General features: G+C 32.8%; 1 protein-coding gene across 3 annotated transcripts in view; it reads left to right on the top strand.

Moving 5' to 3' along the window:
• The window catches only part of HnRNP-K (Heterogeneous nuclear ribonucleoprotein K), an 88,205-nt gene that overhangs the window by 24,400 nt on the left and 49,279 nt on the right, over positions 1-14,526 (top strand). Inside the window, exon 1 of one of the 3 annotated variants that reach the window (XM_066397528.1) lies at positions 7,922-7,926. The exons of the other annotated variants lie outside the window; for them this stretch is intronic. The gene's annotated coding sequence lies outside the window, so the exon portion shown is untranslated. Of the gene's footprint in view, positions 1-7,921; positions 7,927-14,526 lie in introns of those variants that run through there. 3 annotated transcript variants of the gene reach the window in all.

Raw genomic sequence — 14,526 nt, 5'->3', positions numbered from 1 at the left:
CTTCATAAATACTTTTTGCAGTCAATAATTTTTTAACATGGATAATTTGTCTCTCCAATGTCATTTACTTTGTTTTGGCTATTGATAAGTGAATCGCAGATAAAATCAATACTTTTACCGGTTTTAAGTCAATTTGACCGTTTAATGACATTGAACACGTGAAAATAGTGGTCTGAAACACACAAAAAGTATAAGCCTTTCTGGATTTTTACAATAAAATCACTTCGTTTTGAATTATTTTTCAACTAATTTTTGATAATGTACTTAATTTACATTCAAAAGAAGTTCGTACCGACGGTCATGCCTACCCCCAAAAAAAATCACTCGGAAATTTACCTAAATCGGAATTCAGTCTTCGTTCGAGGGTTCTTCTGTTTGAAACTAAATTAAAATTTTTTCAAGCGGAATTCGTCCCACAAACCCTACATTTAACAGGAACACGAAGTTCTGGAAAGTTGGTTGACGTGCCTGTAAATTTTTGCAATCCACATGATATCTGGAATATACGGCGGGGAGTTTCAAAAAACGCCACTCTAACTCGCAAACAAAACATAATAAAAATGTATTAGGTTTCTTTTATGTCTCCGTACAAAACGGGATTGAATGGAAATGTAGAGGTAAAATATAACGGTTTGAATAAAAAGTGCTGTACTTGCTACTGGTTAAGCAAATTTGTTTGGAATTCTCACAAAAGAGCTTACTTGGCAAGTTCTCAACAAAAGCGACATTACATACAAAGAAATAATATTTGTCAAAAATGAATTTCATGATGTAAATATATAATATATTCAATTTAAGTATAAGAAGGTTCAGTATGACTTTCTTGTAAATAGCAGGAGATTTAGATTTTGTTAAATGGAAAAAATGCGGTGCATTTTTTAGAGGCAAAAAAATGGCACCCAGAAAAAATGCATTTCAAGAACTTTTTTGCTTTCTTTTTGTTTAGCGTTGTTTGGGATCCACATAGGTGCCATGGTTTCTGTAGATTTATTGAGGAGATTTGAGAGACTTTTTTTCCGACATCTTAAAGCAGTTTTCTTACAGACTTTGGATTTTAGATTCTTTAAGGCAATGCGATTCTTAATATTAGAAATTTTTTCAAATCTTTGAGACGTTCTATAATTTTAAAAGTAAATTTGAAGATTTTCTATATACATATTTATTGGTCATATCTTGGACATTTTTTTAGAAATTCTAATATCACTTTCGTCAAAATTTTGATAAGATTTTAGAGTATTTTTTATGGCTAATTTTAAGTTGAAAAGATAATATTTTTTCAATATTTCGTAATATTTTGTCTGCTGTAAAAGCGAAGAGTTATTTGAGGTAGTTTCCAAAGATTTTTAAAATTTTAAATATATGTATTTTCAGTTATTTGATACAATTTTAGAATGGTAGTATTTTAGTGAAGGGTTTGAGTGTTTAGGCGATCCTTGATAGCAGATAATTTAAGGAATTTTTTGGAAAGTTTTGAGGATTTGTTTAATCTTTGTGAGATATAATATTAGTGTTAGAAAGATTATTTTAAAAAAAATCTAATTTGAAGGTTTTCTCTATATTTTTTTATTATGGGGTTGGTTCTTGGGGCGTTATCTTTGATAAAATGAGAACCTAAATCTTCAATATTTGAATGAAATTAGAATATCAAGGAAACCCAATATCAAATAAAAATATGAAAAACAATTTTCTGGTAGAGTAGAACAACCCAAGAAGGGAAGAGGAGCCCTTACTGCTCGAGAAATATCTATCTGAAGCTATCTATCCATCTATCTGGGTGACACAAAGAAATTTGAAAACGAGATTACCATCAGATGACCAAGAAACGAGAAGCGTAAACTAAAGGAAATTACAGATATTTGCAGACTTTCTTTTCGGGTTCTTTGGATAATCATCGAATTCCGAAAAAAAACCATTTCTAGAATATCAAGAAATTGAATTTGTTAAAAAGATAAAAGCAAATCTCCGCTTTTTAACAAATCAGATCGTTATACAAAATATATTATAGTCTGAACATTGTACGAGAAGCACTGTTACACGTCATCGTTTTACCATTAAATAAAATGGAAACGTTATGACAATCTTTTCTTTTCCAGAGTGCGGACTAGAGATTAGTATGAGATCACTATGGTTTGGTCGATCACCCTAGTACGTTCACACGTATGAAGTTATTTTTCTGACTGCTCAGCATCTAAAGAAATTTGTTTATTGACTTCGATGTACTAAATACATACAGGATAATGCTTACCAACTCAACGATTCCCGGCAATCCCCACGACCTACACCTCTTTTATCCGAATCAATTGAATTTGCGGTTAACAACCGGCCTATTTACCAGGGATGACCTCAAAATTTACCTAACGATTTTCTTCGTCATATAGCAACGACAACAAAACTTACTCTCAACTATCAACAACGACTCTAATAACTTGTGTAAACACACACACATACATCAGGATTACTTCAATTTCAACAATTTGGATTTTCTGAAGGCAATCTAGTGTGTGTTTACATTGAAGTCATTAGCTAGTTATGAGATATGATTGCGTTGAAACCGACTACGGAATTTACTGCGTTTAGGTTTCTCATGCAACTAACAAATATGGCGAGGATCCATTTATTTCAAATAAATAGTTTAAGGTCTGTCTGTGTTATCTGGAACGAGAGTAATTCGACTTGGACTATTTTGAAATGGTGCGGTGCCGTTGACGTCCCGAAACATTTTCTGCAAGGAACGAAAGTCCTGCAGGTCCTTTTTGTTGTCAGGTTGTCGTAGCAGCGAACGTGCTTTGTTTTCTTTCGGTATGTATGACATGTGTATAGTATAACCCGTTTTTTAGCTCTATTTGGAGCTCCCGCTTTCTCAACATTTTAAAAGATAATATTTGTGTAACACACTGTGCTGAAATACATATTTGCCTATGAAATTCCATCAATTAGGAGCTCTAGAGTTTGTAGAGCTAAAACTCTCACAAACTTCCTCGTATGAAATTAATATTGAAGTTCCTACCAAATTCCTCTCTTCGTTCGTTTTAATACGAAACTCAATTACGTTTACTGCGGTAAACCAATTTTAATGTTTTTGAGGTACTAATCGTGTTCGGTAAAGTTAAACCGGGATCAGTTACATAGTATTAAATGTAGCACCTAAAATTTCGATTTTGGTCGCAAAATTATCAGTCACTAATTAAGTGTTTATTTTGAGAGTAGGTAAATAAATCACATGTTCAAGGAGATATAACCGTACGAAAATCCTTGACTGACAAAATAGGTGCCTGTGCCCGTTTAAATGGCTCTTAAGTATGGTTTTGAGGACCATTTTAATGATATAGAGGGATTCGAATGTGGATGGCAATATTTCTGGCACCACAATTGCTCTTTTTGTGGTGACCAGAAGCTATGTAATAATTAGGGTAATTGTTCCAAATGAAAGCAATGAAAACAATAGAAACTTGATATTATCACCCATTGAAGAGTTGATTTGTTACTCTAAAAAAGAGAAAGATGTAAAACCAAGTTAGATTGCCAGTTTTGAACCTGTCATCACTAATAGTTACGAAACAAGTAAGGAACAAAAATAAACATGATAAAAGAGCTGTAAGTAAGAAATCTGACTAAACCTTATTAAAGAAAAAAATTAATGTTTTAGATACTTGATTCAACGATCTATAAATTACGTGAGAATGAAATGAAACAGAAAACTTGCTATGATGAACATTTTGCTCACCTAGAAATGCAATTTTCTTTTTATTTAAATTGATTCTTCTCTTGCCAACTATTAACTGAACAATACGACCGATACTTGTCCGAAATTGCAACTAATTTAATTTAGAAATATCTCGTAATAACCCGAAGCACAACAAAAAATTTTCAAAATTATTTATCGTGTTTTTAGCTTATCTGGCTCTTACACCGTACTCTTGCCCTAAAACGCTCAGACAATGTGGCCCCCTACAGGGAATTACTCTGGATTATTCATAGTTTTAATTATACCTGAACATTGGACTCATTTGACCTGCCGTCGAGGAAAATGCCGAGGGTAATTATTAATTATCGTCTGCTTTATGCAAATTAACGAAAATGGCGAAGAGGAATTGAATTTTTAGTAATGTAATTCAAAAGAGAACTAGTCTATTATGTTAATGAATTTTTCTAGAAACAAGGAGGAAACCTCTTAACTATTTTAAAATTTGCCCCTGCAGGACGTAATAAGTTTCTACATTGGAAAACTGTTGTACTTCATCCCTCTATAGTCATTCCTTTAGACGTGATATTTTTTTTTAACCTTCAGGTTCTGCGATATTTAAGTGAAAAGGGCAGGAATAACTCCTCTCTGTGCATTTTGTATTCTAATTCCTGCGCTATAATATAACGTTTTTTTTTTATAAATTGATATGTATAATTAAATTTTGTGTGTGTAATACAACAGAAACCGAGTTAAACTAAAATGAAAATCCTTTCTACTTTTGTTGGTTTGTTCATAATCAGCGTACATGATTTTGCGCCCATATTTACAGCTAATAAATGCGGATTTTAGTATTAAATTTTAATTTTGTTTATCTAGGGCGGACGATTAATTAATATTCGTAATCAAGTTTCATATGCAGGAAATTTAATTAGTTTTATATTTAGATCTAGGCTCTAATGGGTAAGTGCTAATATTTTCATAAAGATACAAATTTGCCTTCGTTTAACCGACTCTGTATCTCCCATTGTTTTCGAGGTCCCCATGATGAAAGTTAAATTTAGGGGACCATGTACAGAGCGGGCAAATTTCGATATTTACATAGGAAATCTCGGTAACCATAAAAGACAGAAAAATCGGATCGAATTATACAAATTTCCTTAACATATTCTCTAACGTAATCTACTCAAAAGTGTATCCTAATAATGTTGCAATTATGTTTATGTGACAGCTAATACTAAATAACGAGGGTTTACCAAAAATGTTTAATTCCTCCACTAGGCTTGTCTCCAAAGACATCGAGAGTGCTGTATTCGTTTTTCCCTCTCCTATAGTTAATAAGATTTCCTATATAATAATTTTGCACACCCTGCACATGAATATAATTAAATGATTACGAAAATATACAATACGGTCCTTCGTAAAATTACACACATTAAGCATTTGGGCCCGGTTCATAGTACATAAATTGATTTAGCTGAACCACAAGTAGTATACTTGAACCACCTATAAGAACAATATTGCTGTCTCCTGGTGCCACCATGAAATAATTTTTACAGCGATATTATTCTTATGGAATGGTTAACAAACCGATTTTTTAACCATGATTATATAACTGAACCTTAGTAAAAATAGTCTCTCCTTCATCATTTTTAATCCCTTCAGCTCCCTCCCTTGCATTTATAGATTTTCCCTATTATTTAAACCAAGTCGCGTCCCGCAAGAAAAGCAAGAATCATGGTCTGCGACTCGTTTTTCACTTCAAACACGTCCTGGTTCACCCAATAAGCACGGCACGTCCTTTAAAATTCCCACACTGATCCCACTGAATCTTCGTTTAATTAAATTAAATTTTTTCATACATACTATTGCATAAGTTTGACTAAACCCCCTAATGGAAATTATGCGCCCCATCTAAGCCTGGAAAATTTTCTTTTTATTGGTTTTTAACCCTTTTCTTAACGGGGGCGTCTAATTTCAAATTTAAGGGCGATCGGTGTGTTCTTAAGCTTAGCTAAAACAGCAATTCGTTCAAATAAGGACTGGAAAAGGAAATAAAAAGGTCGGAGCAAATTTACTTTTCAATTTGGCGAATAAACTTGGGAAATAGATCTTATTCCGGCGTCAGGTTTTGTACTTTATTCACTTGGAGGAATCGACTTCGCGGCAACGATTTCAGATAGCTTTGACTGATTGCTTCTTTTTACTTATGGAAAGAAAGTCGGGTTATTGACCTTCTGTTTTCTTTGTACACTACCAACAATGAACCTTCCTTATTCAACTGACGACTACCATTAACTCCTTCATAAAACATTTCCATTTACAATTTGCTACAGTTGCATAAATTTGCATTTTCCATTGACGTCTTAATTAATGAGGGGGAACGAGTATTCTCGCACCCACGAGTGGATTCCGTCGTTCCATCATCTTGTAAACATCAAGATTGTTATTGGCCTTGATGCAACAATGTTGTCGTTTTCTCTTGCGTAAGAAATCTTATAAAAATTTACATTGCTGCATTCCCTTATCACGTCCGTTGAGGGTAATGTAGAAGTTCGTCCGTGATATTTGCGGCTCTTGGTATAGAAAGTCTTTACTAGGCAACTTTTTCAATCTAACTTCCATATATTTCATATCTCCATGACAAGAGGGACAAAATAAAATACGAACGTTTTTACTTTAGCATTTCTCCACGTACTGCAATCTACAGTACGTGACTACTGAAGATAAGAAGTAATAATTTCCTCCAGCTCTGTTTTTGGTATAAACTTAACAAAGTAGGACCAGACAAGTTATGTATGTACATCTTCTATTTTGTCAATCTGAAATGGATGTTGACCATTTTCCCAGCCAATCCTTTTTAGACAATCGCGGATTTCTTAATTTTATTGGTACATGCGTCATGTACAATACATAAATAAGGTCAAGTTAGGAAGGAACAGACTTCGTATTTCTCTCTGTTTGCCGTGTTTTGAAGAGCGAATAGAAAATTACAAGACAAACGACGCAATTGCAAAAACGTAGACCACTTAACTGAGGGTAAACATTATTGATTGAACCAGAGTGAAAAGGAACCATAGCTATTTTCTTCAAAAATCGAAAAAAAAAGAAAAAGTCCGTCGGTTCATGGGTTTTAAGTCATCAAGATTGGATGCAACTTTAACCAAATTTCCAATTTAATTTTTTTACCTAAATTTACTTGTTCACTGTTTCATGATTTTAACGTTATCGGTATTTAAAATATATAAGAATTTTTTGTACAATTTCTCCAAAAAAAAATTCTCTAAATCCTAAAATATTCATTGATACGTGTTGAATTAAATTTCATACAATTTTGTTCAAGTATTCCCAATTAATTTTTTGTGGAAACTTGTCCAAAATGTTTGCAAAACCTTTATTGAATCATAAGTCTTGAGTCACCAAAACGGTACTCAACTTAGTTATTGTTTCGTGAATTCCAATTTATTAGAACCTGGCCCGAATATATTGCTGTCTCCAGAGGCGGAGACAACAGTCAGAAGAGCAAGAACAAATTGAAATTAATGCGAAAAATTGCCTTAAAGAAAAAATTAGAAAATAAGGAAGTGAATAATAAAGAGAATTACTGAAGTCAACTGAGCACAACCAAATTAAGTTGCATTAGAGATCCAGACATCAAATGGACAAAAGAAATACGAAAAAATGAGATATTTCCTGTCGACTTTTGGAAATGTCTTTTACATAATTAGCATATTTCGAAATGTGCAAAAAAGGGACAGAGAGACGGTAAATAAAATAAAAAGGAAAGTTTCAAATCTCCGACATCCATTGAATTATGGCGACGGCAAATAATGATAAATACCCTGACAACATGAGAAGCAGAATAAACCGCAGAAATATTTTCCGCTAATAACCTAAAAATCGCTTAAAGAATGAAAATTTTCAATATTAAGATCTCATTACATAATTTTGATTGATAAGTATTGCAAATTCGGCAAGAGAGCAATTTAGCTTAGAATAAAAATATTACTTTTCAGATTATGCCGCTAATACGCTCTTCTGAAATCACTTCATGTGTTTACATCTTCACATATTTCTATCCACACACAGAGCTTTTAATTTTTACACACAAAATAACTTAAGCCTACTAATCATTATATTTGCTTAATTAATATTAAAAGATGTTTTGGATTCCAATTTGGATATCAGCGATTCAATCACGTAAGTCACCCACAAATCCGGATATTATTTTCGTTACTTCCAAAACCTGACTAGTAATAGGTCACAAACGCACGCGAATTATTCGATTCCGGCAATAAATTCCAAAAGTTATGCGTGGGCTAAGGGAGTGTTTTGATTTATATCAGGACTTCTTTTCCTATTAAGTTAGTTCTGAGCCAGATTAGGATGTGGGGAATTTCAGACGATTTTGATTGATCATCGCTTTCATTTGGTTTAAAAATCAGAAAAAAATCAGTACACCATTAAAGAAAAGTGACGAAAGATATTCAACCAACGAGACTGCTGGTATTAATTTGCTCTCGTGGTACTTCCAGTAGACTGATATTGAGTTGCATACAAAATCTGCTTCTCATTGACAATTTCCTCTTGTCGCAGTTATCTCCAAAGCAACCTTTCTCCATCCCTGATGGATTAAACCTTCACCTCCAGTTCTTATCAGATCCTCATCAAAACTTCACCTATCTCGTTATTCGTTCGTGTACTCTTCTTCGTCGACATTAAACTCAGCAAATCTAATTTAAATAATGAGTTTGTTGCCCCATTCCCGGAGGTCTCTTACGTGACGGGATTTCGCATGAAAGTCCCAACTTTTTTAAAGGGGTTTTAATCTGTTTGCTCGACACGGAAACCGGTTGACATAACCGGAATTCAGGTGCACACCGGTCGTAATTTTGACCGAGGAGGTGGCAATGGTCAATAAATTTCTTAGTGAGATTGCTGCAGGTGTATTATTCTCTCGGTTGGGTCCGGTGGGTTTGAAATATTTGCTTGGTGTTGCAATGCCGGAAGAATGAGTGGTGATGTTTTGCATATGGAAAATGTAAAGGTTTGAGGAATAAATTTGAATACAACGTATCGAAAAGCTCAAAGAAATTTTAAAATTAAATGGATATTCTACAATTCGATAGACTAAAAACTAATATTCCCAAACATTGTGTTTGCAGTACATATTTTTTAAATAATATTTCCTCGATATATTCCATTTCGGTTAAAGTTTCCAAGTGGCGAGAAGAGGTACTTCTATTTTGGCCGCAGTCTCGTGATTGATGGATACCATACGAACATAACTAAGGATTAAAGAAAAGGTCCCCATTTTTCTGGAACAGGGAATACATACACCATTTCGTCCTAAATACACAAATCCTAAAAAAGTTCTGAGCAGATCCCAAAAAAGTTCTCCAGTATTCAGATTTCCTAAACCTACAAAATCTAAGTGTCGACAAAAACTTCTCGGTAGACACAATACAGATTTAAAAATTTAACTACAGAACATGTGCTTTAATACTTCGTGCCGGTCATAAGAATTCACAGATCATGTATGAGTGATCGAGTGCTCCCAACATCACAAAGGAGACCTAAAGGGGATAAATAGAATGAGGCCGAATTCTTAGTCAGAAACGATATTATGTGAAATAACGACCAATACTGATTAAGTAATTTAAGAAGAAAAATACGCATGAAAACGTGTTGGATATTTCTGCATAGAAAAATGTCAATTTCAGTAGTACTTACGAAGAATACTGGAGTTATAAACAATGCGTGTCAATAAAATTGACACATTTGATTTGCACGGTATTCTCGAATATTTTCTAAAATTTGCATCAAATTTTACAATAATTATGAATTAAATCTATCGAAAGGACCATATAATTTTACATTTTTCGTTGCTGCCTTCGTGACTTTCATACATTATTTTCTATAAATTTTCGAGCACGTGCAATTTTCTATCAAAAGAGACCAAGGTGGGTAAAATCAGTGAGCTGTAAGGGGTTTTCTTACCGCGGAAATTGGCTCAAACCCCAAATCCAGACCTATACAAACGAATCAAACGCCCATCACAAAAGGCATAAAATATTAGTATAAAAGCAGCAAGAAACTAAATGGCAGTCGTTAGTAAAAAAATGAAAAAGAATTTAAAAATTAGCCACTATTTCGCTTTTCATTAACTATTATAGTTAAATTTATACAGGGTGTCTATTTAATTTCTAATCATGTAGGAAACTTTAATTCTTAATTTTACGAACAAAAGTTATTCTTCATAAAAAATTTTGCTCAGTCTTAAACCTAAAATGAAATAATTGAACAACCAATTGTTGGAGTCATACACCAGTTTTCTTAAAAACGAATTTTGTCGAAAAAATGTTTATTGTTGTTAATTTCAATGATGCACTTTTATCTCGTACTTATTGAAAACATGATAACTTTTCGGTTCTTAATATGTTTTCATAATAATTGCTCAATTTGAAAAGGTAATTAATGCATAACAATCATTTATTTTCTTAATAGGAAAAATAAAGAGTTAGTAATGGGTATAACTATGTAGGATTATTTACTTTAGTTTTAAGTCATTCCATTAATGCTTCGACATAGCAACCCACTCTGTCAAAACATTTAATCGTTATTTTGCCAAATTTCCTTAATACATTCATTTTCATATTTAGAGTAATTTCTTGACATCCTTCCAGAATGATTCTCCCCAAATGGTTAACATTTTGACACCGTCTGTTCTGGGAGGCTTTGTTTTTGAGTAGTCCCATAGGAATTAATCTATAGGGGTTGTCAAGAGATTTAGCAAGCCAAAAAATATTTAAATGTTTGTGAATTACTTTTTCAATGAAAACATTTTGAAGATATTCTTTAATAGCTAACGTACTATGGCATGAGGCGCCGTCTTGGCGGAACCAAATTTGCGTACGTTTTTGTAAGGATTAAATATTCAAACACATATCAAACCTTACTGTCAAGGAACAATTAAATATTTTGAAAGAGAGGCACTTGAATGGCAAAGAAATTACTTAAAACGAAAGCAAATAATCTTACATAATTATACAAATGATTAACTCTTTCTTTTCCTATTTGCAAAATAAATGATTGTTATACTTTAATTACGCATTTAAATTGCGCAATTATTATGAAAACATATTAAGAGACGAAGAGTTATCATCTTTTCAATAAACAAGGGATAAATGTGCATTATTGAAACTAACAATAACAAAATATTTCTTGAGAAAAATTCACATTTTTAAGAAAACTGATATACAACCCTAAAAATTTGATGTCTGATTATTTCATTCTAGGTTTAAGCTCATGGAGAAGTTTTTATGAAGAATAACTTTTTTTCGTAAAATGAACAATAAAAATGTTTCCTATATGATTCCAACTTAAGTAGACACACAGCACAATGTTATAGGTAAATTAAGTTAAATCATACTATTTTTTGCATTTATGTGATTCAGTTGTGGACATAAATTATACAGTTGACATCATGCATTCAATTGTATTTGATATTCATATATTTACACGTCAGTCCCAACGCCCGTTAGCAAATTATCACTCTGTTTCTAATTCAATAGGGACCGCTCGTTAATCGATTTAAATTTCTCAATTCAGGTTTACAATAGATACTATCATTAAGAAAACAATGAAGCTTAAACGATAAAAATTGAAAGTTGACAAAACATTTTTGCTAGTTATTATAAAGAACCGTAAAACCGCAGTGTGTATTAGTGGTTATTTTATGATATCGGAATATATTGTCCCTTAACGTGTCATTTTTGGGTTTCATCAGATTTCACTTATCACCAAATGCCATTATTTTCTTTTTTGAATCTTCTTTCGTTTATCTACGGCATCCGTAGTTTACTTTATAACATTTAATTACCAATAGCTCTTAAACTGTCAATGTCTGATGTTAATAAATACTAAATCCATCGAATCAATTAGAATTATTTTTAACCTGAATATTATATATAGTTTTTTGGGGGCCTCGTTTCCTATCTGACGCAATTTGAGACCACTGTTTATTAGTCCCCGATTTCAATCAGCCCAGTTTTTGCCATCAACAAAAAAACCACAACGTTTTTCTCGAAACTAAGTGTAAATTCTATAGCAAATAGCGAACAGTAAGCGTTTTTCACCTGTTAATGGACTGTCTATTAATCACCGTCTTCGACCTCTTCTAAAGCATATTTACCTTGTATGAACAATAGCACTTGCTTGAAAGTATCGAACAAGCGAGCTCTGTCATAATTTATCTTAAGAAATACTCGAAGTTAAAGATATTCGATTAAGGATGACGTCTTTGTTTAGGAATCCTCGGGATGAGGCAAGTCGACACTATTATTCTCTCGTATGAAGAACCTGAAGAGGTCGGATATTAATTAGCTGTTAAGAACCATTAGTCTAGCATCAAATGCCATGTTTTTTAATACGCAATGGGAAAGTTTCTTGTTTGTTCAAATTTCTATTTTTCTGTGCTAATAGATAACGCTTGGATAAGATAATTTATGGTGCTGACTTAGATTCATATCAGGGACGTAAATCTTTCCAGGAAAGTATCTGGCACCGAAAATATCTCGGATAAAATTAAATATGCGTCGTAGTATCTGTATCTATGCTAGCAGGTTGCATTTTATTCTTTGGTGTTTATCCAGCCGGAGTTAAGCCAAACTGCCTCCTGGCTCAAAATTAGCTCATATTGACATTCTATCGTGGTATCCAAACATGTGCCTTACAGGTAATTAAGCTTTGTGCCCCAAAATTGTAGTTGAATGACGAAAAAGCGTGTCTTGTTTTATGCTTTTTATACCCTAAAAAAGTCATTGTTATTTAGTATCTTTATCTCTAATGCAGAACATAATCATTACACTACTATAACCCTCAATGAGGGAATTTTCCTGAGATTCCGTTTGTCTAATCTTTATTTTAACCGAAATAGCTGGGAACTGTTTTCTTTAGAAGAAGTCAAGAAATGATCCATCTAGTTGTTGACTAATAAGTTCTATGTCTTGTGAATATATTCATAATATAATAGTGATTTTAGCTTAATTTGAATTCTCGGCTTCGTTACTTTTAATCAGAAGAGTTTTCTTTCTGTAAGAAAATATATGTATAGTTGGACTGAAAATAATTTGCAGGTGGTCAGTGTAGGTTTGTAGCATTAAAACGACTGAAAAGACTACCATAATCGGAAAATTTATTAATATTCAATGATTGCTTATTCCCATTTGACGTTCGACATCAGTATTGAACATTTTATTTTCAGGTATATCTCCGCTTGTTATTGATGTCGAACGTAACTAAGTGATATTGATCTGAATTCCATTCATCTCCCTCATCAAGTAAGTTTGAATAAGATTTTTTTCTCTTGTAAAGTCTGTTAAAACAGTGAAGGATGATTGATCCAAAACTCTTTTAATATCGAAAAATTCACCTCTTTAAGAAGATAATTACCAAAAAAAACTATAAAAAGTATGTACTTTTAGATTGTAAAGAAAGTAAGCTTTTACCATTAGGTAACATTAACACGTAATGCGTATTAGGTTCTTTTTCGTTGTCAAAGCTTCACAATCAATCTAACACAGTTCTTCAGCTTCTTCAATTCAGACCAGATTAATCGGCAACTACGCTCAAACTGAGTCTCGACACAGAAGGTACAGGGCAAACAAATTTTGTTTTCTCAAAAGTAGGGATCTCGAGTTAGCTCGAATCGAAGATTCGTTAAAAGGTAATAAGATATAAAACATCTAGAATGTACATAAGAATTTGAGAAAAACAGAAAAGAAGCTTTTCACCATTACTTATATTGAAGAATGAAATTTTCTATTAAAGGAGACCAGAAGCGAGATGTGTGTCAGGTGAAAACTGATTTGTTTTCCTCTGGAAATTCTACCGAGAACTTCAAACAAATACACGATATACATATATGTATATAAAATGTTTCAAAAATTAAAAAAAAACTAAGGTGCGATTATACAAATAAGTCTCAATTTATGCTCAACATAAGCTTTACCTGATTTAAGTATGCTTAATAAGAATAACGCTGCTGTTAGAAATGGAGCGAATTTAACAGCAATAGATTCCTTATAGAAGGTCTAAGCTTTTCGACAAGGAAAAACTGCGGAGAGAAATTAATTGAGTGGTTTTCATGCCGTGGAAACCCGACAGAAAACCGAAATCGCATACCTGTAAAACCGAAATATGAATTTTTCCAAAATATACTCTCAAAAATGAGCTCAAAATGAGCTTTTCATCCAAAAAAAACTAAAATTTTACGTTAAATGAAGTCATTCTGAGAAAATTCTAATCTGAAAGTATTTTTTCTTACTCTGAAAACCAAGAATAGATATCAGACCAATAGAGATGAAATGGGGATTTTTTCCGAAATATTAAACTCGAAAAGGACTGCTAAATCGCGCTTATTTCGATCAATAAAAGTGTGCAAGTGAAATGAGACAACGCTAAGGAAAATGAATCGCTCATGAATCAAAAGTTTCATTTTCCAATGTTTCAATTCCAAATTTATTTTTCAATGGAAGCGATTTTTCACATGCAATTGTGTTTAGAATAAATTTTTCAGAACTATTCTCTTCTGGAATTCTAGGATTTTAGTCTCATAACATTTGCTCATTCATCGACGTCATAGATACGTAGTTTGGACTAGATCGAATGTACGTTCTGAATCAAACTAAATCGAATAATTTTCTTGGTACTAACTGATATCTTTAAAATCATTCAGGTTTTCTTATGCACTTTCTTTTTTCTCTCATTCGCAGAAAATTGCGACTTTCCTCCTGCAGTGACATGTTTATTCTGCACCTCCGGATGTAAACGTAGTCAGATAG

The sequence above is a fragment of the Euwallacea similis genome, chromosome 15 (assembly GCF_039881205.1).
Source record: "Euwallacea similis isolate ESF13 chromosome 15, ESF131.1, whole genome shotgun sequence".
Lineage (NCBI taxonomy): Eukaryota > Metazoa > Arthropoda > Insecta > Coleoptera > Curculionidae > Euwallacea > Euwallacea similis.
Note: the sequence above shows the minus strand (reverse complement) of the source record. Positions and strands in the feature narration are given on the sequence as shown.